The sequence below is a fragment of the Perna viridis genome, chromosome 14, assembly GCF_037379345.1.
Source record: "Perna viridis isolate PV_CMFRI_1.1 ecotype Kerala chromosome 14, ASM3737934v1, whole genome shotgun sequence".
Lineage (NCBI taxonomy): Eukaryota > Metazoa > Mollusca > Bivalvia > Mytilida > Mytilidae > Perna > Perna viridis.
This window is the reverse complement of record NC_142458.1, coordinates 25,386,642-25,404,293: the sequence shown is the minus strand read 5'-3', so window position 1 is coordinate 25,404,293 and position 17,652 is coordinate 25,386,642.

Genomic DNA, 17,652 nt, shown 5'->3' with positions numbered 1-17,652 from the left:
AAAAAATCAACAAAAAGCTTTTAAAATGTTCTTATTTTGTTTTGACACTCCTCCATGGAAATGAGGAAAAAATCAAGTTCATCCTTCTAGAATATAATAAGATATCACACCCTCATTTGATTTTTTTTTATTTAAAAAAGTGAGATGCCCCTGTTAAAAATCAGAATGCCAAACTCGTAGCCCCCCTTTTATATATCCTATTTTATTTTTTCTAGACCCCCTCTATTGGTATGTTAAAATTTCAAGTCCCCCAACATCACCTTCTTTAAGTGTATGGTCCATGTTTATGAAATCTCTATCTTTGCATTTGCTTTTCATTTACTTAAAAATTGCTGTGACATAATTTTATGTAAACATTTGAATGAAATTAATCCCACTTAAACATAGAAAATTACAAAAACAAAAGAATTAAATATGTAACAAATTGAAGGCTTTAAAGACAGTTTCTTATCTAACAAAAATTTAAAAAAAATAAAAAAAAATAAAAAAAATATGTAAATAAAAAAAAACTTATCTAACAAAAATAAAAAAAAAATTAAAAATTAAAATTTCAGTTTTGTATCTAATAAAAATTAAAAAAAAATAAAAAACAAAAAAATTCAACAAAAACATTTTAAAATGTTCTCAGTTTGTTTTGACACTCCTCCATGGAAATAAGAAAAAAATCAAGTTCTTCGTTCTAGAATTTAATAAGATGTCACCACCTTCATTTGATTTTTTTTATATAAAAAAGTGAAATGCCCCTGTTAAAAGTCAGAATGCCAAATTCGTTGCCCCCCTTTTATATATCCTATTTTATTTTTTTCTAGACCCCCCTCTATTGGTATGTTAAAATTTCAAGTCCCCCAACATCGCCTTCTTTTTTAAGTATATGGTCCATGTTAATGACATCTCTGTATTTGTATTTGCTTTTCTTTTACTTAAAAATTGCTGAGACATAATTTTATGTAAACATTTGAATGAAATTAATCCCACTTAAACATAGAAAATTATAAAAAAACTAAATAATTAAATATGTAACAAATTGAAGGCTTTAAAGACACTTTCTTATCTAACAAAAATTTTTAAAAATAAAAAAAAAAAATAATAAAATTTAAAAAAACTCATCTAACAAAACTTTAAAAAAATAAATAAAAAAAAACTTATCTAACAAAAATAAAAAACTAACAAAAAATTTAAAAAATCAGTTTTGTATCTCACAAAAAAAAAATCAACAAAAAGCTTTTAAAATGTTCTCTGTTTGTTTTGACATTCTTCCATGGAAATAAAAAAATCAAGTTCATCCTTCTAGAATATAATAAGATGTCACCACCTTCATTTGATTTTTTTATATAAAGAAGTGAAAAGCCCCTATTAAAAATCAGAATGCCGAACTCAAAGCCCCTCTTTATATATCCTATTTTTTTCTAGACCCCCCTCTATTGGTATGTTAAAATTTCAAGTCCCCCAACATCACCTCCTTTTTTTAAGTGTATGGTCCATGTTTATGAAATCTCTATCTTTGTATTTGGTTTTCATTTACTCTAAAATTGCTGAGACATAATTTTATGTAAACATTTGAATGAAATTAATCCCACTTAAACATAGAAAATTACAAAAACAAAATAATTAAATATGTAACAAATTGAAGGCTTTAAAGACAGTTTCTTATCTAACAAAAAATTTAAAAAAATTAAAAAAAAAATAAAAAAATCAATAAATTAAAAAAAAATTGTCTAACAAAAATATAAAACTAAAAAAAATCAATGAAAAGCTTTTAAAATGTTCTCAGTTTGTTTGACACTCCTCCATGGAAATAAGAATAGAAATCAATTTCATCCTTCTAGATATTAATAAAATGTCACCCCTCATTTGATTTTTTTATATAAAAAAGTGAAATGCCCCTATTATAAATCAGAATGCCAAATTCAAAGCCCTCCCCCCTTTTATACATTCTATTTTTTCAAGAGCCTCCCCCCACTATTGGTATTTTAAAATTTAAAGTCCCCAACATCACCTTCTTTAAGTGTATGGTCCACGTTTATGAAATCTCTATCTTGGTATTTGCTTTTTTTTTATTCTAAAATTGTAATGTTATGTAATCATTTGAATGAAATTATCCCACTTAAACATTGAAAACATTGGGTTTATTTTTTTCACTTTAAAAGATTTCGTATTGCACAATGTTTTCTAACAATTAGGCTATATCATTACCAGGCATCCACTGTACATGTTATTTTGCATCAGAATCCATATTATAATTGAGCAAGAATTAAAAGCTTTTGGGATAAAAAAATACAAAAATAAAAGAATTAAATTAATAACAAATTGAAGGCTTTAAAGACAGTTTCTTATCTTAGGCTATTGATAAAAAAAATCAGCTCAAAATCTGTATTAAAATATGGTAAAAAGTTTGAAAAAAATGTTGCATACAGAATGTTAGTCAGGGGGTTAAGTTATTGGGTTTTATGTCATACAGAATGTTAGTCAGGGGGTTAAGTTATTGGGTTTTATGTCATACAGAATGTTAGTCAGGGGGTTAAGTTAGGGGGTTTTATGTTTCATGGTTTTGACATTCATTGAGTCATTGCCAGAAATTAAGGTTAATTCCTTTTGTCTTTACTGTTTAATAAACCATTTTGATAATGTCTTGTGTTCCTTTACAACAGCTATCCTTCCGTTAAAATCTGAAAATTGTCTTCCAAAGAACAGCAATATTGTACCTAGTTAAATTTTTCGATCAGATCAAAGCAGATAAAACAGTTAATAAAGGCTTTGTTGACCTGTAGTTGGTAAACTAGCATAACAAAATAAAGGGGTAGGTGCTTGAACTTACCCCCCCACACTTTTGGCCATTTTATGCAGGGGCATTGATAAAAAAAAAGTTTAATGGGAGGATCTTTGGGATTTTCACATACTGCTCATTTAGTGCCTGTACGTTTTTTCATCAACATATTTAATATTATTTCATGTGTTTTTTTTTCAATTTAATTAATTGGCAGTGCCCCCTTCTTCCAGTATCATCTAAATTTGTCTTTTTATGTATTATAACACAGGTACTGATCTTTTTGTCTCAAAAGATGGGGTTTGGGGTGATTTAATCTTTTTTAAAAGTTTGCAAGAATTTGGTATCATTTCTGTTTCAATTAAATTTAAATCTTCCCTTGCTAATAAAATCGTTGGTGACTTATATATTTGTAACTTTTCAATCAAATTTTAGATGGAAACAGCAATCATCATTCCCTATACTTAAATTTCTGTTTTTCTACCACAGTTGCATTTCAGTTCCATTTTGACTTTCATTTCCATATTGTTCATACTTACTGAGGAAGCTGCCAATTAGCATTGGGATGGGGGGTGACTGGAAAATTTGAAGCATTGTTTAATACTTCCCTTAGCCCATATGTATCAATTGTATGCATAACCGCTGGTAGTTCTAAAAAAAACTTTTGATTTATATTTATAATTTGTAAGATTATTCCATGGAGTATTGTAGCAGTTTCTTGACATGCTATTTTCAGTAGTGTTTTGTCTTCACATTAATTTTCATGAGTTAGGTTTCAAAAAAAATTAATTTAATATCATCAGTAAAGATAATTAATTTTGATGTTCTTTTTTATGATAAAATAGTTGCACAAAATTCTTTAAGAAGCCTGTACTTTCAAAAAGAGTATGTATAAATTACGTGTAACTTTACACATCTCTGAATTGTAGATATATATCTGGTAGACCTATTCTATTTTTCGATGTATTATTGTAGTGTATTTGTATATTATATAGTAGTATTATATGTTGAATTTGTATGTAAACAATTGTATTTTACTGTATTACATTCTGTATATTTTACATGCTTTGTTATGTTGACTACTTGTCTTAGCAATTAAATATATTAAATAGTATATTTTTTCACTCTTTTTAACCAGAAAATGAAAATATTCACAAACGGATTCTTTCTCAATAATAAAGTGGTATGGTTACTTTGGATCTGTCAGTATGTGCATGTACCATCTGGTCAACATATGTCACTGTATAGATACAGGCCAACTCAAATTACTACAGAATAGTCGTGGCAAAATCCAACCTTTTAATACAGGTTTATTACACTATAAAGTGCAAGTGTTTGTAAGAATCAGGCAAAAAGGGAAAATGAAAAACATGCCCATCTCACAATAAAATTTCACTAAAGGATACTCTATTCGAAGAGATCATTTTTAATCTCTGCATCACTGGCTTTGCTCAGAAATTTTTCAATAGAATGTTAAAAAATGAGGTTTTTTACAGAGTTATCTGCCCATGAAATGTTAATTTTTAGTGCATTTCAATGAAGTTGTAACTCAGTGGGCCAGCATGATATGGAAAATATTGACTATTTTCCTTATTCTGATGGTGAAATAGTCAAATGAAACTCAAAATGGTTGTTTTTTCATACCATGTTTCACCCACTGCCTGATTCTTACAGATACTGACACTTAATCACAATAATTTGTTAGGGCGCAACATCTTATGATAAAGACATCTACAACATAAAGAAACAAACCTGTTGTGGATTGAATTACCATCATTTTGACTCTTCTCTTCTCAGGTCAAAGTTGCCTTCACGTCATTATACCCCCTACAATTGTCAGGGTTTTACAGCTTTTATACGACTGCAAACAAATGTATAGTTAGACCACAAGGTCAATATTTTGTAGGGTCAAAATATCATATAACTGGATTTGATATCATGTGAGCAAACGTGGATTGATTGTAGGCAGGAATTTTAAGCAGTTCAGTACTAGTATGATTGACCAATCAAACAGACCCTAATTTGTACTAGACTGGACAGGATTTTTAATATCCACACACCACTGGAAGGCATGCTTATGTCATCAAATCAGCCACACTATTCTGAATCCCTGTCAGCCAGTTTGTCAAACTGTAACTACCTGGGGTAACTACCAGAAGTATGTGCTGAGACAACCTATGAGTCTCGCATTATAGAAAAGAAGAGGGGCCAGTGGTTTGCATTCCTAGATTTTATTGGATATTGAGATCCTGAGTTTTTCAGGTACATTAGCAGACAGTCGGCTGTATTTTTTTCATTTTTACTTTTTTTAAACTTTGCAGTGTGTGCGGTGCTCTAAAATTAGGTATTTTTGAGACATCACAAGGTATATACATGTAGTAACCTTCACTAGATGAATGAATATCAATGGAATGAATATATGTTTTTTTTTTACATTATTAATATTGTTAATTATCAAATACAAAAGTTTCAGACCAATAAAATACTTATTTGTGATTTTATAGATCTAAGGACAAGACCGAGAAAACCCCTGATTTTGCCACATCGCATTAACTAGGTGAAAAATGGTAAACGGAAAAAAGTCACAATATATATTTTGTAAGGAAACAGTCAATTACATGTAGAAAAAAGTCACAATACAACAATTCTTGATGGGCTATATAATACATGTATATACTGAATATTACATGACAAAATCTGTATTAGCATGCAGTACCAACCCGAGAACCCTTTATCATTCCAAGGGCCAGCGATACAGTGTGATTGATATATAGTATAGTGTTCAAACAAACACTTATTATGCACATACAAAAGTTATATTTCAATCTAAATATATGGTATATTAGAATATTTTTATATTGTATACTCGTTCAGCTGTGGGTGTAAATTCATGTATAGGTGAGTCTTAAAACAATTTTAATAGAGATGTTTATCATTTCTTACAATCAAATTGATGATTATGTGTGTTTTATTTCTTTGTATTTCATCTTTTTTTTTCTAAAACAATACTTTAAAATTAAATTAACAATAAGGGTTCAACGAACAGTGCAAGTGCAGTTTAGATTGTAAATCCGAGTCATGGCAAGTCATCATTCACCTATGTTAGATTAACCAAATATTGCGCGGCAAATTACAATCGGAAAACATCGGGTAACTCCGAGGGTACGGACTCGGCCAAAGTTGCGACGAGCGGTTGCCTGAGAAGATGTTATGAGTGTTATTTTATTATTCAAAATGTGTTAACGTCAATGTAATATTATATGGTTTCACATGGTAAGGGATTAGTTAGGTCAACATAAGGGTATAATTTTATCTATTATAAGCATACACTATCAAATAGACCCTTTTACAGCGGGGATCACTCCTATACCAGTATATATATACTGGAATGGGTCTATTTTTCTAGAGTTGAGATATATGATTGGGTCACAACAATTTTGCTTTACTTTATCACTGGGTCAATTTTTCTACATTTTTTCTAAAATTAAATGTGTAATTAATTATAGGTTTTCTGCAACCTGCTGCAAACCTAAATTGTCTCTTAATTCAAAAAGATGTTGGGTACACACAGGGAGTGTTATATAAAGTCTCCGGAACACTGTGGTTGGGTACACACAAGGAGTGTTATATAAAGTCTCCGGAACACTGTGGTTGGGAACACTGTGGTTGGGTACACACAGGGAGTGTTATATAAAGTCTCCGGAACACTGTAGGTAGAATACATGAATGGGTATTACATGTATTTGTATATCTTGCAGTCTAATATATGTGCGTGGGGTGTTTTTCCATCTCGAGCTGCACCCCTGTACTAAATTTAACAAAAGTGCCCCCCCCCCCAACGGTTATGTTTTATAAACAGGCATTCATAAAATGCCAAAAATTCTCCACATATTGATGCTACATCAGAAGCGGGCCATGGATTTTAGGAAGGGGTATAAAAGGAAACCAGATTATGACATGCTTGTTTTTTTTCTTTAAAAAAACAGAGGCGGACCCAGATACTTTGAAAATGAGGGGTACCAGCCAGGGTTACTCATGAAAAGGTAGTTGCTAGGACATTATTTGCTATTTTTTGTCAATTTTACACAAGAAAATGACAAACTTTCCAATAAAAGTGATGCCAACTCCAGCACCCCACCTCTAGATCCAACACTGAAAAGGTGGGACGTCCACCCAGTACGCTCTCACCTGGACCCGCCCCTGCACATATGTACAATTTATTGGAATCAATTGAGTGACCCAGATTAGTAGATCTTGATTAATACCAGCTTTAGAAGAGTACATGTATTATTTTCCTTTATGTTCATGTATCTACAAAAAAGAGCTCTGAACAGCTTTTACTGCTTAACTAATCTGCCCTTTTTGCGGGGATGGCGATATAGGTGATGAATATCATAATATACTAAAATGCAAGTCCAACATGGTGGAAAAATATATATAGATAAGAATTTTGTAGTGAATTGCAATGTTTTAAAGTCCAATATACACAAAAAAGTCTGCACTCCGCAAGTTGTGTCAATTCATCAGAATTGTCAATAAGAAAATGGATTCTCTCATTTACCCATTTACTCATCACCCTGATTTTATTCACCACACATAAGCCCACATCTTTTAATATGTTACTTATCTTTGTATTTACCTGTCTCTCACTTTTTTGTTAGTTTAGTTATTTATACTTCAAACTTTGTTCCTCACTGTATTTATCTTTCTTACTTTTTTATCTGTTTGCTATTTGTACTTCAATCCTTGTTCCGCAACAACTGTACATTAATATTGTAAAATATGCATGTTTATCTGTATACCAATGTTTCTATATAGGTTTAGCAGAAATAAAGTATATAGTAAAACTCTTTTACCAGTTTTAATAAAATTTGATGAATTGTATTTTTTTTAACTTAAAAAAAATGTTGTCACGTAATGGTTTGGAACTGTTCTCTTGTTCTCTGTTGTCAATGCATGTCCATAGATATTTAGTTTTGTGTGATAATTACATGTAATATACATACAAGTATTATTTGCTTCCTCAAATCTATTTGGTGTTCAAATCTAAAAGAAAGATTGATATTGATTTTGGGAGAAATGATCTCAATCATTAGGGCCAAAAATAATAATTTCGTAGAATTGAACTACATACAAGTAACTCAAGTAAACGCAAATGAATGACTTCGATATTGCTGTACATTTTTTTATACCACTTGGTTATTTACCTTTCAAGAATTATGGACCAAAAAAGGGCCAGAATTCAGCATTTTCCTGATCGCCTGAATATAGCTGAAATATTGCTGCTCGGGCGTTAAACCCCAACAATCAATCCTGAAGTACCAGTAAATTGATCTTTTTGAGATAGTACTACATGGTCCCATTTTGGGGGTAAGACTTGACCAGATTAAGAACTAGAGGTCAATAACAAGCATTTTTCTGATGTCTGAATGATAGCCTAAGTAAAACATAACTGATTTCTTTTAAATTGTACCACAAACAGCCAGCAGCCTTTTCTTCGAATTAGGAAAGTCCAAACACACTGTTGATGAAGTCGACTTGCTAGTCTAATTAGGAAAGTCCAAACACACTGTTGATGAAGTCGACTTGCTAGTCTAATTAGGAAAGTCCAAACACACTGTTGATGAAGTCGACTTGCTAGTCTTAACAGAAGCCCATTTATCTGACCAAATACTGAATCAAGATATTCTTCTTGACGGCTTCAGTGATAGCATAATTCGGAAAGATAGATCAAATAACGGCGGTGGTCTTTGGTGTACTTCAAAGAAGATATTAACTTATCCAGAAAATTATAATATGAAAACGACTTCGATGAAACCGTTTGGGTCGAAGTGCATGGTCGATGTCAATCATTTCTCCTTTGAAGCACTTATCGAAAGTCACTACACATGATTATTGGTTACGACTTCAATTCGCAATCGAGCTCGCCCTTCTAACTAACGACAAAAGCGTAGTCACAGGTGACCTAAACTCGAATCTACTTTGTGAAAAAAATAATAAACTTGTTGATTTAATAAACTTTTTCGACCTTAAAAATATTATTAACAAACCTACAAGCGTTAACGAATAAGACCTTACTCCAGGGGCGTGGAGGGCGTACGCCTAAAATTTGCAAAGCATGGGCTGTCAGGGGTAGATTTAGGCGGTTTTATGTTGAAACTTTAATTTCTCGCTAATTTTACCACAAAAGATATCTTCATTGCACTCATACTAGAAGACCTAAAAAAATTTTCGCCTCCCTCCGCTCGGCAAAATTTTAACTGTGCGCCTCCCTGGGAATCGATCTTTTAAATGCGAACATTCTAATTATTTTTCGAAAAAAATTTTTTAAATGTTGCCCCCTCCCTCCCCCTTGCCTCAATGGTAGTTACGGCTCTGTTATTTTCATTTTCGAAATGCAGTATAAAATAGTTTGATCAATACAGACCCCCAAATCAAACACACCCAACAAGTAAATCGTTCAAACTGTAATACAGCAATACCAATAAGTGTCTTATAAGCCTCTCCTTTATCATCTATAGTGTATAAAATGATTTGTCTAATTAACAAATAAAAAGAAAAAAAAGAGCAAAATGATGATGATGAAAGACTTCCTTTAAATGTACTACTCGAACAGTCCGCTGAAAGCACTTTCCGATAAGATAACCTCAAATGTCCACAAGAAACTGTCTCATTTTTAAATAATTAACTATGGATGATCCACGGAAGCATCCATCGAAAAGGTATACGATTAATTAAATTTAACAAAATATGTGAAAATTGTATTCGGAATAAAATGTGCGCAGGTACATCCGTTATTACATTTTCAAAATGGATGTGATATGAGGTACCAGCACAGTGGGTACCAGGTACAGTATTCTTGTAAGTTTGGTATGAAAATTGGTTCACCATATCCTTCCTATCTAAACAAACTTTGATAAGTTCCCTTTATGATTAACTAATTTCAGGTGACAGTCATTTTACTGGGAGTATCAACTTAAGGGGGACACAAGCTGCCGCCCTCAGGCATTTGTTTTCATCCATGGCATGGCCTGGTCGTGTGACTATATATTGTCACGCAATCGACCTGGGCATAGATAGAAATTAATGCCTGTGTTACACTCGCTTCCATAAGAATCTTTGAGAGACACTTGCATTTTAATGCACACATTGACACACAAAAATACGTTATTTTCATTTTTGCAACTTGATGCCTCACAAATTAATGACACAATGGAAATGAGCCCCCCTTGCCCCCTGGACCTGCCTTTGACTTCTTAAGAGTACCAAGTAACTCACTATCAATAGGTTATATTTTTATATAAGACAAACTCTGGTGTTTCCCAGCCCTAGCATGTCTGGCCAGTCTCATTGGACGCCAGTTTAATTTTGGTACTATCAAATATGCTGCCCTACTACATGTAGTATATACTGCTGCATATTTGACTGTGGCATGATTTAACATATATTATATATGTTATAAACCATAGTGAATTTACTTGAATTTATTATGATCCCTGTCTCGTTATCTTTTACAAAATTTGATTGAGCCAATGTACAGATTGATTGATTATTGCGGTTTAATGCCCAAGCAGCAATATTTCAGCTATATTCAGGTGATGAACATGAAATGAACATGAAATGATGATGATGAAAAAAGGGATGGGACACAAGGGTAATAGGGTTGACAAAGTTAGATTGCCACAAGTAAAAGGGAGGGATGGGTAGGGTCGGGTAATTTAGCCTCCTGTGGCGGAGCACAAAGGTTCCTACTCCTATCGAATACCACAGCAGGGTTCTTTGACGTGCAAGGAATGTGGTGTCTTTCCCAACACACTGCACCAGTATGGTTTGCAGTCAGGTTTTCCGTATTATAGCCTGACAACCCGAGTATGTAACACGGCAGGGGTAGCCCATTCCACCTCCTTGGGCACACATCCCAGTTGCTCTGTTGGCAGAGCGCCTACCCCCTGGCTAGGTTTCTGAGCAATATTTAGTCGCCTTTTACGACAAGCTTAGCGCTGCTGCAGCATGCCTATTCATTTGACACCCAGACCTGCATGGGGCGCCAATGTACAGTACACCCAGAGAGGGAGGATTTTCTTACTTATATTTTGGTGTCGAGTGGATCACAGAGTTTTACAGTCCTAAAATCCTCCAAGTGATTTGTCCCATCTGGGAGTATTTTATTGTCTTTTTGGGAGTATTTTGGAGTCACTCCAAGTATTTTATTACCGTTTTCATTGTTATCATGTTCACCTGACAGGTAAGGATGTAGGTGGTACTTCAGAGGATAATTAGGGCAATAGGAAACTCCCAGCTTCAATTTAATTTTTTTTTATGACTCTTTTATAAGTTATATATTCTCAAAGTAGTAAGATTAACTCTGTTGACATGCATATACGTATTGGTTAAATAGCTAATGTCCACATTGTATGTCTACACACCACTTATAAGTGTACCTGTGTTTAGTTTCACACCAATAGTATTCAGTGTTAACTTAAAATAAGTCTTGGTTTTTCATTGTTTTCTTCCCTTTATTGTCTACACACCACTACACTTGTGTTATGTCAGTGTCTGAGCCAGAGGTGGGTGAGGGGGTTGGTAACACACATTTTCCTAGAAAATGTTGTCATGTTCATGTGTAGCACCCCCTTTTTTGAGAAAACCCTGGTGGAACCCCCCTTTAAAAGGGTCTGAATCTGGACCCGACCGTGGTTATGTTATCTATACACCAATAGTATTCATTATTTTCACAAACTTAACAAATGAGTTTTCAATAACAGATCTCTGTGACATTAGGAACAGATGGTGTGCTCCGAACTAGGAGTATCACCGGTACAGAAAAAGAAATATTGGCCTAATTTTTTAACTTTATTGGAGAGCACCAGGATGGAATAGACTAATGTGGATAAGTTGAGCATATGTTTATCTACACAGCATAACTTGGTGTAATCTAAAGTATATAAAGCATTCAATAGCATTTAGTATCAGAATCAAAGTTGTAAGAAGTTATAATTGCACGTCACATGCTTAACCTTTATACATTGGTGACTTACTGTTTAAAAAGACTTTGTTAGATCTGTAACTTTCATATTTTGGCAAAAGTGGAACAGAACTCATTCCAGAGACTATAAGATCTACCAGAGACCATGATATACAAGTGATTTGCAACAAACAAAAATCTCACATTAACATGCGAGGGAATGAGATTATGTATACTTACTATAAGTTACTTAATCAGTATAAACAACTTGCCTAAAAGTTTCTTTGAATATTAATATAAAACCTTAAGTTTCCCATTCCATGATGTTATAGCTTCAAGTTACATTTTTTCTTTCTATCAAAACAAACAAAAAAGGAAGTATTACAAGTAACCCTCCCCCATTTTACTAGAATGAAAATAATTATTTATTTAGTTTCAAAAGATATTTAAATACAATCTTCAGTTGCTCAATTTTACTCCTTTTTGGCATTTGCTATAATTTATTTTAGATAACAAAAATTGTATTTTATTAAAAGGGCAGGGGTTTTCCTGGCTTTAGATCATTATGGACCCATTTTGTATAGGAGCCTATGGAAATATTCAGGATTTCATTCAATTGGGCATTTGAAACAAAAGGGGAACAATTAAGATCTAATTTTAATAAGATTGGGGGAACAACTTGAAAACAACCAATTAAAGAGAGAATTTTAGACCTATTGAAATTTCTGTATCAGAAACTAAGATTGGTTCTTTTTATTTGTTATACACCAAAAGTAACTGAGGGTGTATAGAAATCATTCAGTCTTACTGTCTGTCCTTACTTTTGTCAAAATTTCTTGTAAGCACAAATCCTCCTAAACAGCCAAAGGAATTGTGATGAAATTTTATATGAAGGTTGGGTATGATATATACATGTAGATGTGCATGAAGAAACATAATGCAAGTCAGGACATCGAAGGCAAATAATCCACATTATGGTTTTACATGTTAAAACCTTGGAAGCAGTCAGTAACTCCTTGTAAACTACTCAAGGCATTTTGATGAAATTTTATAGGAAGGTTTGATGGCATATGTAGATGTGCATGTAAAAATGTATTTACTTTAGGAGGACTCCAAAAGCAGATAATCCAGATTAAGGGTTTTCATGTTAAAACCTTGCAAGTACAACTACTCCTTCATCACTCAAGGGATTTTGATGAAACTTTATAAGGAGGAATGTCATATGTAGATTTGCATGAGGAACATAATGACTGTCCGAGAACTCCCAATAGAAAAAAAAAATCCATATTAATTTGCTTTTCTTGTTTAAACCTCTCAAGCACCACTCCTGCTACACAGCTGAAGGAATTCTGAAATAATTTTATAAGAAGGTTGGATATCATATGTAGATGAGCATGAAGGAATATAATTAATGTTCATGACTCCAAAGGGAGATAAATCCAAATTAAAGATTTTACATTTTAATCCATTTGAAGTGGCAGGTACATGTATTCTCTTATGAGCTTGTTCACAGTATTTCTGTTCTACACTAATTAGTTTCCTGCAACAGTTTTGCTGCAGTAAAATTGCAGTAACTGTTTGCAGAAAATTTTTGTTATACTACATGTTTAATGTATGCAGCAACATTGTGGCAACATTTTATTTTCTGGAAGGGAATCCTTAATAAAAATAAACAAGATAAACACTTGTAAATAATAAAGTTTTATTTAGCAATATACATGTACATTTATACAGTAAGAAACATAAGCACTGGTGAGTTTTTGACTGACATACTGCCAATGTTTTTTTATACTAAACTTCTCTATAAATTTTTCAGAATTAAAGCATTTATTAGAGGCCGACTTAGGTTCTTACTAGTTCAGTAGTATCAGAGCCGAAAAGTTTTGAAAAGTTGTTCAAATGACAGACGCTGATTGATTGCAATAGTTAAATGCTTTAGGCCAGAATACACACACATGGGAGAGATATGAAGTTTCTAGAAATGAAATTTCAACAAAGTATGCTGAGGCCGCCAAACTAGAAAAAAAATGTGGATGCCGTCATTCAAAAGGCAAAGGATGCATTGAAGGCTGCTGAGGCTTCGTTGATGTGGGTACAGTGAGACAGATAAGAGGATAAGCTCATTTATAAATATAACAACAATACTATTACTTACAGTTCAAGTGATACTACTAGTAACATAAGACCTGAATTGGAAAGCAAACAGGTCAGTTATCATTAGATTTAGCTTACAACAGAATTATAAATAGTAGCGTGCCCACCAGCCAGAGACTGGCTATTTTTATATAGCCATATAGTTAATATATTAAAAAATTAAATTTAGGAATGGTTAGAATTTGAGTGAGTTTTCAACCCTGCATAAAATAGGCAAGCAAACAGCAAGTTATAATTATGTTTTAAAGAAAAACATATGATCTGCAAACAGATAAATGTTGTATATTAAGTATTAGTAATTTAACTTAACCCAAATGATCATAAGAATTTGATCATATTTTATTTTGTAGGTCTATGATAACAATAAGTCAGTATTCAAGACTCCAATCAAACACAATGAGGAACATCAGAATTCCTGATAGAGCCATGATGAGTTTTCCCAGCTGTCTATACAGAGTGGTTTGATAATGTTTTAATAATCTTTTGTACACCTTTCTTCTGACCAAAGTTTTATTATCAACTACTGTATGTCTATCTGTCCACATGTAGTTAACACACTTTTTGCCCATTCTGTGCATAATTCTGTTAAGATTCTAGCTGCGTGCAAATTTCAAAGATATAAAGTTATGAAGGGTTTACATGTGACATATTCTATGAAATGTTCTAGGAGATTTTCATATCATATAGGTCATATTCTGTTAAGAAACAAGAAACTAGAAACAGTTTTTGTGTTATACATTAGTTGATGGTAATGTATGGAGAAGTTTGGCTATAGCTAATTTAAAGCGAAACTCGTACAATTACTGAAGTTAAATGTTGTGTGAAGGTGTATGCCAGATGCCAAGACTGAGTCCTGTGACTGTATACATCATCAGTATGTAACTTGCAGGGTAAAGTATGAAGCTGTGGCAACCAAATGGGTTACGTTACACAACATAGCTTCATTTGAATTTAAGTTTTGCTTGAAGTTGGGATGTACCTGAAATTCTTCATACATTGCCCTTTTTTTAGCTCACCTGGCCAAAGGGCATGTGAGCTATTACCGCCATTTGGCATCCGTCACCATCATCGTTAACAATTTTTATAACTTTTCTCCTCTGGCACCACTTGACCAATTGGAACTATACTTGGTAAGTTCTGACATCGGGTAAAAGTGTTTAGCTTGATGAGATCTATTTGTAGTCAAACTTTCACTTTAACCTATTAAGCCATGTTGGAGTTATTGCTCTTTTACATAGTATTTTTGCTATTTTTAATGTTATTTCTTTCAAAAAATCATCTTCTCTGACACTACTTGACCAATTGGAACCAAACTTCGTATGATTGTTCCTTGGGGTATCCTGCTTAGAACTGATGTGGAGATTTTTGATGCGTGAAAAAACATGGCCACTGTTACTTAAAACATAGGGGTCAGACAGTAGTTTTTTGCACAATATTCCAGAACTGTCAGGTTTAGCTGAACTCTTTCAATTTCTGGTAACTCCTTGTAAGAGTTATTGCCATTGAAAGATGGAAAACCATGTTTTTTTTGACAGTTGTCGGCCAATATCTTGAAAACTATAATAGATAGAAACTTTCAATTGCTGAAATTGTCCTTATGATAAGTCCTACCAAAGTCTTCTTAGGTAAACATTTTTGGAGAACCCCTTGTATAATTTTTTGTCCTTAAAAGACAAACTTTAACCAGGTGAGGGATTCAGGCTCCTGAGAGCCTCTTTTTTATGATTTGTAATAGCATTTTTCTAAACCAATCCCATTCAAGTTAGGACTCATAATATGAAATCTACTGAAAATATTTCATAAAATATGAAACCTGCACAACCACACAACCACATGTCTATGAAGTCACTATTTGTAAGTCAAGTCTGAAAATGATACTTGACCTTGATCAGTTTAATGTGAACACTTTAAACATACATGTACATCTTTATCCCAAACCTTTCTTTGTAGTAATCTATACACTACATATGTTGTCCTAATTATGCTTTCAATTTCAGGTTTTTACAGTTTTTAATGTGTCTAGATGTGCGACATGACAGTGCCTCTCATATAGCTGGTGCAAGTAGATGTGCATAAAGCAGGAATCTAACATCCAGACCTTGCAAAGGGGGATAATCCAAGTTTTATTTTCTCCTTTGTACAGCCTGAACTCCTCCAAAAACCATTATATGAATTTTGGATGAAACTTTATAGATAGATCAGTCTATGGAATTTGTTGAAACTTTACAGGGATTAAGCTTTGGAATTTTGTTGAAACTTTACAGGAAAGATGATGCTTGGAAGGAAATTTACATACAACAGTATTATTTCTTGAAAAAAAAAAGATGATAATCCAAATAATATGTGTACATGAGTTGAATTTGGAGAGGATGTGTACCATTTATGAGCTTACTCATAATAGTTTATATATATATATGTATGTGGGTCTGCATTCATAGTGGATCTGATTATGAACAGCATGCAAGTAATAGAACTGTTCACAGCATGCAGTTACAGTACAAAGTGGTAAACTTTGTACATTAGGTTAAGTAATTGGTATTGAATGTAAGGGGGAGTCAGGCTACAGATAATTCCATCAAGGCTGTTACTGAGAAGAGAGGGAGATGTGCTCCAGTTCCTCACACGTTAGTGTGAGGTGAAACTTTATCTTGTTGGTACCAAAACGGGTCGAATAAAGTCAAGTCAGGCAGTGTTTGGGGTTCACTGCAGCAGCCATCGGCTGCCACGTCCCCCAGTTCGACCCTATAATTATTAAGTTAGTAGTAATATACTATTTTAATAATTATAGGGTCGCACTGGAAGATGCAGCAGGCTGTTCAGATACCATGAACATATTACTTTATTATTATTTTTGTCTACCAAATTGTGAATCATGTTCTTCAAGCTGACAGCGTAGTTACTTGGAAGTGTTCAATCTTGTTATTTTTTTAATAATTTTTTTGAAAATTAGTATTCATGTTTAATTATATGGTACTTGGAACAAAGTACTTTTGGTCATTTTTGTCTTCAATATTCTAATAGTAGATTGTGTGTCCTGTTGTCTTAGGTAGAATGGCACTATCTTAGACCCCCTTTAAAGCACACTTGTTAAATCTAGGCCTTCTTAATTCAGCACTCGTAATAACATTTTGCTTATTTACTTTTTTCCATTTAATTATCCTATTATTCTTATTTTGTAGGCCTATGATAACCATATGTCAGTAGAAGACTCCAATCAAACTCAATGATGAACATCAGAATTCTAGAACAAGCCATGATGAGTTTTCCCAACTGTCTATACAGAGTGGTTTGATAATGTTTTATTCTCTTGTACATCTATTTTCTGACCAAAGTTTTATTATGAACTGCTGTATGTCAATCCGTCCACATGTAGTTAATATATACCTCAATATCAGAACCAAACATAGTTCAAGAATGTTTGTTATGGATTTAGGGCAGCCCCTACCTGTTTTAGCCAAAGGGGATTTTAGATTTCTGTCAGTCAGTCAAGAAAAAAATTCAAGTTTTCTGCACTTTTTTTTTCTAAACATTAGCAGATATTGACCTGATTTTCGGTATGTGTGTCAACCTTGTTGATTTACAGACCAAGTTTACCTTCTATTATGCTTTGATGATTCTTGTCAGAGTTATGGGCCTTGAACTTTAAAAAAATTTACAAAATTAAGTTGCCAAACTTTTTTCTAAACGCTTGTAGATATTGAGATGATGTTTGGTTTATGAGGCTACCCTGACAAGTTACAATCAATTTTAAGTTTTCTTTGGCTTTGCA